The 14064-nt window shown below is 35.2% G+C and overlaps 1 protein-coding gene across 5 annotated transcripts in view; it reads left to right on the top strand.

Annotated features, from left to right (window-relative positions):
* The window catches only part of TFEC (transcription factor EC), a 216415-nt gene that overhangs the window by 128580 nt on the left and 73771 nt on the right, over positions 1-14064 (top strand). The window contains exon 1 of one of the 5 annotated variants that reach the window (XM_010361422.1): positions 1691-1826. The exons of 3 other annotated variants lie outside the window; for them this stretch is intronic. The gene's annotated coding sequence lies outside the window, so the exon portion shown is untranslated. Of the gene's footprint in view, positions 1-1690; positions 1827-14064 lie in introns of those variants that run through there. One more of the 5 variants, XM_010361423.1, reaches the window with a different exon arrangement.

Here is a 14064-nt window from a genome sequence, read left to right as displayed (position 1 = left end):
GATGGGCATTTAGGTTGATTCCATGTCTTTCCTCTGTGAATAGTGCTGCAGTGAACATACATGTGCATGTATGTGTCTTTATAATAGAGTGATTTATATTCCTTTGAGTATATACTCAGTAATGGGATTGCTGGGTTGAATGGTGTTTCTGGTTTTAGATAGAGGAATCGCCACACTTTATATGAAATATAGAAGCAATAGATAAAAATGTAAAAAAACCCATAACTACCCAATTATGCCACCATTGGGAAATAACTGATATTAACAAATAGATGCTTATTCTTTCAGGTATGAATATGTACCTATGTGCATGTTTCCAACTGTTGAAGCCCACACAGTAATACAGCTTTAAAATTTACCGTCTGAATCTCACAAATGCATTTTATACAAGTATATTGAATATGTTAAACACATTGTATCATACAAATGTATTAAACTCTAATTCAATCTAAAGTATTTTCTGAGTTAAAATCCCAAATATTTTCTTTTCTCACAATGTTTCTGGTATGAATGTTGCTTATTTCTAATACTATTCTAAATAAATTGATTTTACAGTTAATTATTTACTATTTCCATGTCACCTTAGGAGATTTAGATGTATGATAAAACAACCAGAAAAGGTAAGGTGACTCAAAAATGTGCTATTGATAGTGACTAGAACAATTTTTTTACTTAATAGCTTTGAAGTTTTGACAGAAGATGCAGTGCTGCAATATTTTCATATAATCTCCACTTCTTGACAAACACAAATGTCAATTTAATTGCACAATTTTTAGATCACAAAGGCAAGAGGAATCTGAATGTAACCTTCACATTAAACTTTAGTAGCTTGCATAAATGCCTTGCTTTGTATGTGTTTTTAAAACTATAGGTAAGACAAGAAACTCATGTAACTGTTACAAGAATGAATTCAGAGTTTCACAGCGTGAATTACAGGGTGAGAACAAAGTTGTGTCTTTCTATTTTAAGTTCCTGAGATACCTAAGACATGAAATGAGACCTCTTTATGTGTTTCATTTGTAAAGGCAGTGAGTATCCTGTATTCATGTCCCTTAAAAATACAAACTAAATTGGGATGTAAATAATAATAATAAGACAAAGAAAGCTAATAAGCTGAATTGTGTATTTTTAATCTACATGGGAAGATAAAATATTCTTGGATAAGATAAAAATTATCCTGGAGTCACTTTAGGAGTAAAATCATATGTAAGAAAAACTTGATTTATAGAAAATATGGAAAATGCAATGGCCTTAAACAAAAACTCAAAATCTATTAATGCTCTAAACAAACGTGCAATGCCTAAAATTGAGAAAAAAAATGATGCAGGTCAATTTGTTGAAGAAATGTTCATTGTGAAGCATAACATGTTGCAATAAATGTAGGATCTCAGTCCATTTTGATAACAACCATGTACTGCTTGTGTATATTCTGGTAAGAATTGTTAATTATGGAGCCACAATGGGACCAACAAGAGCTTTTACTGTGGCCACAGTATTGTGGAGTAGTTTTGTAGGAGTGCTCTTTCTCAAATTAGTGGCATATTTCAGATAAAGAAAGGAAGTCGTCTTAACTTGAAACTGCTGTGTCATTTCTTCTTCCTTAACTGAAATTCCAACCGGGGTTCAGGAAATGCCCTAATGAGCCACTTCTCTTTTCTCTTTCCTCAACTAAGTGGATTCCAACCAGCCCAAAGTATTCATTACTCACGGCTAGATGGTTTACTTTGGTTGTCTCTTCTGGCATGGTGCTTATGTTACGGGAAGAGGGATTGTAATTTGATGCTGTTTGTAGAGATGACAACACTGATAAAATCCAGTCATTGCTGGTAGGTAACTAAACTGAGATGTTAATTTTCTGTACTTTAAACAAACTCGGAAGACAAACTAATCAATACTTTTATTTTGATATGTGTGGCTTGCTTATAATTATAATTTCCTCTTTTATGATAACTAGGTATCAGGATATCTGAGTAGTCAAGCTGTGATTTGCTGTTATTTAGGGAAAATATGTCTGAAACTCTACTAATGTCTTATTTCAATCAAGATGTGGAAATCACTGTTTTAGTTTGTGATAACCAAAGTGATTTATTCTTCCAGTTTAAAATTTTCAGATATTTACTAAACTGGAACATGATTTAACACTTTGTTGCCTCTTATATATGTTATTTTATGAATAAATATTAATTTCTGTTTACATTTGAGCAATATCTATTTTATTGACTTTTAAAGGTAAGAAACATATGAGCTCTATTTATAGCAAAATAGTACCAGATAGTACATTAGTATATATTCTTTTCCCAGGACTAAAAATTAATTCTTATTTTTTATGTAGATGTGGATCTAAATAACTTGTGTAGAAGATGTCAAATATCCCAGTGCAGTAACCTTTTTTTTTTTTTTTTTTTTTTTTTTTTTTTTTTTTTTTTTGAGATGCAGTCTCACCCTGTCACTCGGGCTGGAGTGCAATGGTGTGATCTCCACTCACTGCAATGTCTGCCTCCCAGGTTGAAGCAATTCTCCTGCCTCAACCTCTCAAGTAGCTGGGATTACAGGCATGCACCACCACACCTGGCTAATTTTTTTTTGTATCTTTAGTACAGACATGGTTTCACCATGTTGGCCAGGCTTGTCTTGAACTCCTGACCTCATGATCTGCCCGCCTTGGCCTCCCAGCAATAACCTTTTATAAAGTAATAGTTTTCAATTGTAATAATTAAAAGAGTTGTAGTAGAAACTTTAGGATTAAGATATATATGAAGATATTTATACACATGTACATACATATATATACTGTATATATACATTTGCTTATACAAATTACAATATATACAGTTTCATATATATTTATATAAGTTATAACTCTGAACTTCAGTATTGTCTCAGAATATTTCATTGGGAATATGCATTTTAAGTGAAAGAGAAACCTGAGGTAATTTCAAATTCATTTTGGGTAGTTTATTATTTATAAGAAACTTCATTTAAATTTAAGAATGTAAAATAATCTTCATGATTCCTTCCTATTCAGAAAGTATGTCAGCAAAGCAAAGTGAAACAGGGTACGGAGTTTATTGGCAAAATTATTCAGACAATTCTGCTTCACTTCTACTTTAGATGAATCTGAGTGTAGCAATGCCCTTTCAAGTATCTTTTAAATTTATGTTAAATCTTTTACTTTTTGATGGAAGCTACGTAAGTAGGCTAAACGTTAAGATCTCCTTTTAAGACTTTTGTTTTTTAATCATTTTTTTTTTAGCTCTAAAAGAAATGGAATACATATAATTTTCATGTCTGTTTCCTTGGTTTGGGTTATTATTACTTTTTTTTTTTAAGTTTTCAATTTTATTCCACAACAGCAGAATAGTTCAATGTAGTACATTTTGTTGAACTGAAACTTGGAACTCATGTCAAAAATGAAACAAGCTGAAAAATGTTTCTTAAAAGTCTGCTTAATTTTAATGACTGTGGCACGAGATTTGTTGTAAGTTCTAGAGAGCCCAAAATAATTGCAAGACATTTAAATAGGGTACAAATTTGTATCATAGTGAAATTTTCAGAAATAGTGCTAATTTATACAGTAGAAGTAAAAATAGTTTTGAAAACAGTGGTTTGAATAGTCAGAAAGGAGAAATAAGGAAATAAGAAACTGAAAGAAACAAAATATTCTTACACAATGGTTTTAGATAAACTAGTGAAATATAACTGAAGTGGAATCATGGCTATTGATAAGATATTTTCCATAATAGTGGAAAAGTAATCACGTAATCTTTTTTAAATCATTGTACAAATAAAGCCATCTGATGTCAATTTGACATTCCAGATTCTTCATAGAGATGAAAGCTCTTACAGTAAAAAATATTGGATTATGATATGGAGTGATAGCAGATACAGAAAAGTGGTATTTACAAATAGGTTGTTATTTTGAACTATTTGTCAACGAAATAAAACACGTGCATAGTGCAAAGCATGGTTCCTGCACAGGTTTTGCTGGGCATGTTTACTAAGCAGAGTCTGGGAGGCATAGAGCAGTAGGAATTGCAATCATCCCCAAAGTCATAACCTATGAAGAGAGAGGTTGACAGTAGTCTTATAGGAAAAGAAAAACAAATAGCAAGAAACTAATTTACACAAATATTCCTTATTATATAGAATCGTGAATGCCAGCTAATTAGAGAAATCTGTAGAATTGTGTTATGGGTGTTTGGAGATTTATAAAAATTTGGTAGACAATGCTTTGCCTATGAGAGCTTAGCTGATGATAGATGGTTTTGTGACTCCATTAAATTGTAATTATTTGAGCATAAAAAGTCTCGGCCATTTACACACCAATAAATAAAGAAGAATAGAAGAATATTAGAGATAGTTTATGTTAAATGTTAGGAAAATTGGGAGAATCCGTATAATTGAAAAAGTGCAATAGTAAGATAGAGATGTAGAATCTCCTCAGGTGACCAGGTTTAAGAATGGATTGGTCAAGGAGAGACAGCCCTTGTTCCCAGTTTTTCAATTGCTCTCAGGAAGTAGAGGGAAGTTGAGCCTAATGATCTTAAAGACCCATTAGGTTTCTGTTTCTCTTTTCTCTTTTCAGGTTTGAAAGAATAGGTGAGAATTTGAAAATAGATCTTAAAAAAAGGGACTGAGAGTCTAGGACATAGAGGGGGAGTTTTAATAAGGATTCTCATGCCTCCTAATGTTCATTCCTAAGAGTTACCATGGAAGAGTATTTTCAAATTGTCTCTCTTCTTGAAACATTCTTTCTCAGTTTGCCACTGAGCCAGAGACTTCTTTTATATCTCCCTTCATTCCCTTCTTTATTTCTTTCTTGCACAAACATGTTTCCAATGCTCAGCTTCCTTAGATGGATTTCCACCCAAATAAAAATGTGAACCTGCACATTAAAAAAATTTTTTTTGAGACAGGGTCTCGCTGTCTCACCCAGGCTTTAGTGTAGTGGCTTGATCAGGACCCACTGCAGCCTCGACCTCCTGGGCTCAAAAGATCCTCCTGCCTCAACCCCCCAGAGTAGCTGGTACTACAGGTGTGCATCATCATGTCCAACTAACTTTTTTTTTTTGTATTTTTTTGTAGAGATGGGGATCTCGCCATGTTGCCCAGGCTGGTCTCAAACCCCTGGACTCAAGTGGTTGCTTCGGCCTCTCAAAATGCTGGGATTACAGGCATAAGCCACCACAAGTGACCAAGCCTGGACTTTCTATCTGTTCAATCAAATGTTTGGCTATATCTTCTTTTCCATTTGCAGCACTCATTATATGCAGCATCTTTCCCCACACTCCCAAAATCTAGACCAGTACCTTCTGTATTATTGACAATCTGTCTATAGACAGGTATTTATCTCTGCCAATGTCTGCAGATAACTTCTCAGCAGCTAATATGTTTACACTGTGTTCCCTTTGATCCTGTGCAGACTCAAATGAATTTGAACCTACTGAACTGTCTCAGGTCTGCAAAAGAAAGTTTGTCAGCAGCATTTTCACCACCAGACTTTAAATTCTGGTAAAATTCTAGGCTTCTTCTTAATTAACATTTGGCTAAGAGGCATCTGACATTTTAGTAATACTCTCTAGTGTTTCTCCCCATTTAGCCAATCACTTTTCCTCTTCTATAGCTTATGATTGTCCTTCACATGTGCAAGGCAATTTTTATGTAATGGATGATCTGCTCTTTTCATCAGAATTGCACCTACGGTTAAAGATTTTTCCGTAGACATATTCAACCTTCTTTACTTTGTCATTGCTTTCAAATTTTAAAACACCTATTGCTTTTGTTGCAAACAACCATTTTTCTCTATTAGCCCTTCTAATGTGTTTGGAAAATTCTGAGCGTATCCACTTTTAGTGTAGGAATAAGCCAGTGGATGAATCTGCCCAGTGACATGACTGATGACACCATTTTCTGGAGAAGGAAGAGAATATGTGATTTTACCTCGTTCAGTAATTTAATTAATATCTACATAAAGTTAGTTAAGATGGAGTAGTATAAGTAAAGGAGGCGTGTACCTGGTGTGGTACTAGGTTCTGAGGATGCTAAGATGGATAAGACATGGTACCTGCCAATGAGCAGGTCAGGCATTTCAACAATTAAATACAGAGACAAATGTTACAATAAAAGTATATATGAATTATCTGCCAGATTAATCTGGAAAGGGTTCAAAGAGAAGATGGCTGAAGCATAGCTTTAAAATGAATTAGCTATTCTTTAGGCAGGTGAAGGCATTGGGCCAAAAGGTCCAGTGGATTGAAAGACTAGCATGTGCAGAGTTGTGAAAAGCATGGCATATTCAGGGGTCTTTGATTAGAAGTGGAAACATTGTGTGAAATAACATGAAGCAGGGCTGAAGAGTTAAGGTGGGGGCAGACCATGAACAGCTATGCTTTTAAGAGTTGTTGGGTTTACCCAGAGGAGGAGCTTGATTTGATTATGTTTTAACATATTTTGATTATGTTTAGTTTTATGTTCTCCGTCTCTGGCCATTTGGAAGACACATTAGAGGGTGAAAGACTGGAGTTATTAGTTTTAAATTTTTGTTGATAGAGTGTTTCTGTATCTGATTTAAGAGAGCAAAAATGACTGTATGTGGTGACTATGGATAATACCTTGCAAAATAGTTGTACCTTTGACAAGAACAGAGAGGCTGAAAAGATGATAGAATGTACTTCATGAGAAAATTGAAGGTGATGTACTACTACATTTTTTGCTGTAGCATTTCTCACTTAAACTGAACATGGATTAGCAAACCAGTGGACTTAGCAAATATTTCCAAGTGATCCAGTGATTTCTTTGTGGTTGCTTGGTTAGATAGAACACACTGTGAAATGGGAAGTCAGAAGTTCAGCATTTTTAGCTTGCTACCAACTTGACATGTGACTATGAATAAGTCTCTCTCTGTGTGTGTATGTATTTCCTGAAGATTTCACACTGAATTAATATCTAGTGTGGAGAGTGAAAGGCTGGGGGTGGGCCTGAGGGTGAAGTTGAAGTGTCTGGTGGTGCTTAAATCTAGGTCTCTTGTACCTGAAGAGTGCTCTGAATTTGCTCCTGACAAATCAAACTTGGGTTGGATATAGGAGCTCTAAGATTGGAAATCTAGTTCACAGTGCAAAGGAAGGACCTTTTCCTTTGAGGCCCTTGATCCCACATTTCTGAAAGGTTTTCAGAGTACAGAACATAACACTGGGCCACTGTCTCATATGTCTGGTCTTGTTTTCCTTAATATTCTCTCCTATTCTCTCCTATTCAAACAGCCTCAGGGAAGTCTGCCTTAGGACAGAGCTTTTTAGAACAAAATGAAATAGAGAAAAAAGCAACCCCTTGCATAATTTGAGAAGTTACTGTTAATTTTCCTTTTCTTCACAGGACATCTCTAGTGTTCCATATTTTCTCAAAATGTATTGCCAATTCATTTGCATCTCCATTTGTTTTTTATACGAAACACTGGTTATACCGAGCTGTCTCTAAATTCACTTGGATTCAGGCCTATTGGACCATACTTAGTGAGATATATGACAGCTGATGAACAGTTGCTTAAGGGGTGTTTGTCAAAAGATGAAACAAACAAACCATAGCAGCAGCAACAACAACAACAAAATAGCAAGCAAAGATATTCTGGAATATGACAGGAGATGGAAATAATGTGTAAAATAAATGGATAAGCTAAAATATGAAGTTATCTTCTTAATAGGGGGATAAAAGAGAGACCCTGAATGCTGAGTCCTCTTGCTTGAGTAGCAGTCATTTTAGAAGAATTGTATTGAGTATCAAAACCAGTATATTTTATGAAATATTCTCCTCTTCTTTGAAACAGGTGGTAATAGAAAACATTGGGTTCTCCTCATGCACTAAAGGCTTTACATGTATCATCTAATTTGAGTCTGACAAGACACTGGGGCAAGTGATGTTGCCTAGAGTGTGCAGAAAAGAAAAGTGAGATTTGTGAAAGATAGGTAAGTTTCCCAAGGTGAAAGCTGAATAGTGAGCAATGATTGGCCAAGGACTTAGATGTAGGTCTGGGTGCTGTTTATGCCCAGATGGATTATACAGTCTTTTCTAGGACCCTTTTACATTTAAACTTTATCTTTGTTGTCCTCTTTTGTTCATTTTGAACAAGCTCGCATCTCCATAGCAGAGAAAGGGAAACAGTTCAAGGGAGAAGGGTAGAAGAAAATCAGAAACCATGGTTTTGCTAAAAATGGTTTCTAGGCTTACACATGGATAATGAGGACTTTGACTGTATTAGATTTGCAAAAATAGCAGTTGCAGAGGTAACATGGGACCAGAAAAGATGGCTCCATTTCATAAAAGAAAGGGGCAAAGTGAAGAGACTCATTAATGTCGAAGCAGTAGATGGATAACCAGTGACAAATATCAAGTAGATTTGCTTCAGTTTGGTCAGAGAAAGGTCATTGATTATTTTTGGTTAAACTGGTTCACAGAGGCCAGGTCTCCACTAAAAAAGGGAATTAATTGCTTCCATTTCCCACTAATTGCCTCAACATTTCCCTTTGCTTTGTCATTGGAGATTTGGTCAGAGAGGCAAAAAGTCAAAAGTCAGAGTGTGATGGAATCTACATAAAAAGGGAATCTGAGGAGACCAAATTATGGCATTTGGTGTAATAATGATAATGATATTTAGCATTTTTCCCTGGGAGTGCTGTGGAGTTTTAGAGCCCTTTTCAATCTTTAATCAGACCATAGGGCACATTTAAAAGAGTTCACTGTTTTTATTTCCATCTAGAGGATATGGCATCACAGAGAGATGAACTGACCTAGGGCAAGTCTCTTGAGAGGTTCATGCTATATGTTAGATTATACCCTCCGAGGGTGAGTTTTAGTTGGAAGCCTAAGTTCTTTCTAGAGGTTGGATTCATTCATGATCCTTCTGAGTCTTTTTTGCACAATATTGTAAAAGAGTTCTATCTCTATCAATGATCAAAAAATCACCTAAGAAAGCACTATGAAATCAGTTTAATGTCACAATAATTTCTCAGTTTTCAGGATACTCATTGATGCTTGAACCGTTTTCAAGTAACAAGACATTCTATCTTTATTTGCTGAATTAATCAGTCTTTGAATTATTTTACACCTCTAAGTACTTTGGAATACGCGAGTCTTATTTTTCAGATATTCTATTTTATTGTTTTGCAATCCAAAGTGGCACTGCAGAAAGTGGAAATAAGATTGGTTTCTGGATGTGATAGATCAGTGTTGAATCATTCTAGTTCTTATGATTTACTTACAATAACTTCAGAGGCCTAATAGACAAGTGTCTCTCTTTAGGAAGTCATGAACTTACAATATAAACCACTCTTTTTTTTGCAGGAAGAACCAGAAATTTGTTATTGTTAATTAGCTATTTGTTATATTACGGGCTTTTAATAGATTTTAAAGCAAGCTGGTTACATTTTAATTTTAAAACCAGCTCTGCCATAATCAGCTGTTTGATCACAGACAGGTCATATAATTTGATTGAAACTCAGTATCTTCATTTGTAAACCTGATCTACCTCACAGGGTTTCACAGCTATTAAATGAGAAAGGGAGGGTAAAGCATGTAGTTCAACGCCTGTATGGAATGGTGACCTGGCAACTTTAGGCTTTATGCTTTTTAGTACCACTTTTAAATAAATTATGAATATATTAAAGATAAAGCTATTAATTAAAGCAAAACTTAAACATAAGACACCAGTAAAAAAGAAGTCCAGTACATTACAAAATACTTTATTTGAACAAGATGCTCTCATAGTTATGGTGAACTTAAACTGGGCCATGCTTCTCCATAGCTAGTGTTCCTTCCCCTACCGTGTTTAAAATATTTTACTGACATTTAATCACTTATTAATCAAAATAACTCTGGGAATTGGGTTGTTTAATTTTATTCATTATGAAGCGAAGGCTACTTGACATCCAAGGAAGGAAATATGTGGCTCCAAGGCATATAGCTTGTCAGTGGGAGCCCAGGTTTGAAACTAGGCGGGCAAATTCCCAAATCTACAATCTTAAATGCTGCTCAAACAATGCTTTTTAACACACATTAGACTCCATTTCAAGGTTGTCATTTGTGAAAGCTGAGAAATTAAATTGACCTCACCCTCATTTTTAAGTTAAGGGGATTCTTAAAATTTCTCTTTCTCTTGACAAAAATGGCTATTTAAGAATGGAAAACCACTGTCAACAATGGCTATCAATGTCATCGAACTCTCCACTGGGTTCTTTCTAAGTGTCTTTTATAAATCTCCAAAAATATGCTGAACCCATTCCCTTATCTCTCCCTTGTTGGAGGACACATGTCTCAGTCCTGTAACCGGGACATGTCAAGAGCTGGGCACGCGGGTACTTCTATAGTGCTTTTCTCCTGGCCACCCCTTCCTCTTGTGCGTTTCATAGCTCTCAAGCAGGGCGGGTAAGTCTGTTCTCCCCAGGGCTGAATCTCAGGACCAACTCTAGGGGGAGCCCTTATTGTCAAAAACTAGTGCTCACAACTTTCCTGACTTGTTTCTCTTAAACAATATGACTTAATAAAGCTCCCTTCAAATATATAAACAGGGCACATCTACTAAAACAGGAAGAGCTAAAACTGTATACACTGGAAACCTGGTTTGACTGTTCTGATTAACTTGACTGCTCAAGTCTGTCAAGAAGCAATCACCAGTTAAGAAAACCATTTTGACAGATTTTGGCCCACTGACTACTTATTTGACTGGCTTACCTGTCAGGTTGAAGTGGTCAGATTGACTGGAGACAGTTTAACTGGAAAATTTAACTTTGGAGGACGTGGGTGTCTTTATACCAGAATCTACTTTAAATAACTGTATTTGAAATGTATACCTATTTTCTTGGGGCCAATGAGAGAAGTTTGAAAGTGACACCTTGCAGCATTTGACTTTCCGGAGTGAGATGTCTCATTGCTTGCTAGAACTGACAATGTATTTATAGGCTACAATACCAACACATTTTTCACCTGTGCACATACAGAGTTCAAGAAGTTTGAAACTCTCCCCTAATGTGGCCAAGTCCAAATAAGGCATTATCCTCTGACAATCTGAAGCATTGATAATAGATATATAACAACAAATGACTTCTCAGATATTGGGTTACCAATTCAGTCATTTGTAACTTGTGGTAAGCAAAGTTGACCTTGCCTTTAATGGTATTTCTTTTTAAGAAGAAGCTATGAAAGAAAACAACAAACTCTAAACAAAACCTTTTATGAGAGGAAAGAGAATTTGGTTGGAATTATTATTTACATGGCTTTTTAAAAGGAAATGCTTTTATATAGCAATTCTTACGTTCCTTTAGAAAATTTACTTTAATATAAGCTCCTAGGTTTGGGCAAGACAAAAATAACACTATAAGGATGGAAGGAATGATTTATTCTCATATTATAGTGTTGGATTTTATGAGGAGAACATAATGAGGTTATTGTCTGTTGTAAGCACATTTTTATAAAGTCTGTTTTATGTTGGTTGAATATTCTAATGTATTCGTATTGAGACTTTGAAAGATCCTGTTATTGTTTGAAAGTCTTATTCATGTGCTGCTCCTTAATTTGCCTAAAATTTTAACTTTTCCTGTGAATGTGTTTTCTAAATGTTCAGGACTTAGATGCTATCTCCTGTACTTAAAAAAATAAATAAATCCAATGGTACAATTAGATAGATTTTAGGGCTGCAGTGTCAGTAATAACTTTAAAATAATGACACTTTTCTTAAAATTGCTAAGCAGTCACATTTTATCTTAGAGTCACTTTATGTATTCTATTTAAAAATTTTGTCCTGTGATTACAACAAAGAAAGGAAACATGTTAGCTTTGCTTTGCAGGTTTATGCTTTCTAATTATATTATGATTGTTTTTAGCAAAGAAGCCTTTTGACCTGAATAAAAGAGAGAACTAAATCCAACCCCACAGATTAAAGAATGCTATAGGGAGACTACAGGGGCATATATTTAAATTTTATATGTACTTTACATTATAGAATCATCATTAATAATGTTTCAGTGATCATCCTGATGCTTCAAATCTTTCACACATTCAGAACTATTTTCTTAAGCTATACAAATGCACTGTCCAAGTTTATCTCCCTAGCAGCAGTTCACAGAGCCTATTGGATTGCTCCCTCCTCTGCACAAGGTATTCTTATTTCAAAAAAAAATGTTAATTTGAAAAGCAAAATCTTTGTTTTCATAATTGCTAAGTGATTAGGAACAAAGACTCAGTAGTGAGTAGTGAGTGTGGATTTGAATTATTGCTTTGTTTCAGAGGTCCTTAACTTACCCTCTAGCTCCGCTTTCTCAGGCATTATGTAGTACGTAGAGAATAAGGTGGCTCACTTCACTGGCTTTTCTGTGAGGATTAAATGAAGCAAGGTGGGCAGAGCTCTAAATAACATGGCTGACACATAGCAAACTTTCAGTACTTATTAGCAATTTATGCTATTATTGTTATTAATATATTTTTTTAAATTGAAGAGTTCACCAGAATAGAAGAAAGTAGACTTGGTTTGATTTTTAGATTAAGCAAGTTATTGAAGTAGCACACAAGTTGCTTAATCTCTCTGAGCCTTAGTTAGCTCATCAATAAAATGCATCAAATAAGGAATCCTAATCATAAGGGATCAGATAAGAGATTATAGAAGGGATTAGATAAGCCAAGGGTTAAGAAAGTGCTCTGTAAATAGCAAACTACTGTATGGGTGTCTTATTTGTTCTTTTCACTGTTCTCTTTGGATTCTATGCCAGTTGTCTGCTTGTTTTATAATCTTGTGGCTGTGTGTTAACATATTCAGTTTCAATAATAGAGAACACTCACATAAATTGTGTCACTGATGATGAAAGTTATTAAATGATGGAAACATTTAGAAACCAAATTATCTGTGCAATACATCACTGATTTTTTATTTAGTCTGATGAAAACATTATGCTTAAAGTTAAGAAGATGGCTGCAATTTTTTCACTGTAAGACTGTCTATAAACCTTAAGAAAGAGGACTAAAACCATGTTGGACACTGCAACCTTTGGGGATAATTTCCCATTGAGAAGAGGAAGAATGGTTGGTAGACAAGTTTACCAATAAATCTTTTATGATAGAATATACAAGCACAGACACTTATGAGAATGTTGAGTTGTTCCTTTAGAGAATTAGTGAGCAATTGAAGGGAAAGATGAAATTGTTGTAAAAGTTAACAGATTGAGGGGTGCCTTGTTTCCCAGGCCCAGGAGCTTTCAGAGTGATCCAATGTTTTTGACTGGACCATAGCTTTCAGCCTTCCAGCTCTCTTGCTCTCTCACTCTCTATACACTCTTTTTGGTCTGATGGAGTCTCCTAATTGGCTATATATGTATTTTTCTCATTCTTTGACCTGGCCATTGCGCCCTACCACATCCAGCCTTTACCTTTTCTTGTGATGATTAAATCAGTTCTCATAATTAGAGTCACTTCTTGCCCTGTTGTTCTGTTTTACCTAACCATCCATGACCAGTGCAGCCTATCAGCTCAGCCTCCAAGCCGCTGTGGGGGAAGATAGTCCCACAATAACATGCAGATTCTTGCTTTTACAAACCAGTGGGTGGTCTTCCATCTCAGTTAGGGCCTCTACCTTATCCAGCCGGCATTGTTCTAGTCCATTATCTTCCATTCTATTTGGTATATTTGGTACATTTGAGTTCTCTCATTCAACCTCATACCTCATCATTTCTCCCCATACACTCAATAGACAAATTTGCCTATAACTTTATTGAGAAAAATCTAATAAAAACTTAAAATCTTCAACTTCCACCCCAGAAATCTAAAATGTCTTTATCAGCCTCAAATCTATTTTTTTCTCCTCTTTCACAGAAAAAGAATGATCCCCCACAGCTAGGTTCCTTGTGTTAGGTCTCACTTATACCTGTTTTTTCAGTCACTTCCTTAATCAGTCACCCTTTCTTGCTTGTATCTTCTACTTCTCTCCAATAACATGTTAGTCTGTGCATATAAAGTTGGTAAAGTTTCTCCATTTATAAACACACACACACTCACATTCATCCATTAACCCTGGAGCCATCTATAATAACT

Source organism: Rhinopithecus roxellana, chromosome 6 (genome assembly GCF_007565055.1).
Source record: "Rhinopithecus roxellana isolate Shanxi Qingling chromosome 6, ASM756505v1, whole genome shotgun sequence".
Taxonomy (NCBI): Eukaryota; Metazoa; Chordata; class Mammalia; order Primates; family Cercopithecidae; genus Rhinopithecus; species Rhinopithecus roxellana.
Note: the sequence above shows the minus strand (reverse complement) of the source record. Positions and strands in the feature narration are given on the sequence as shown.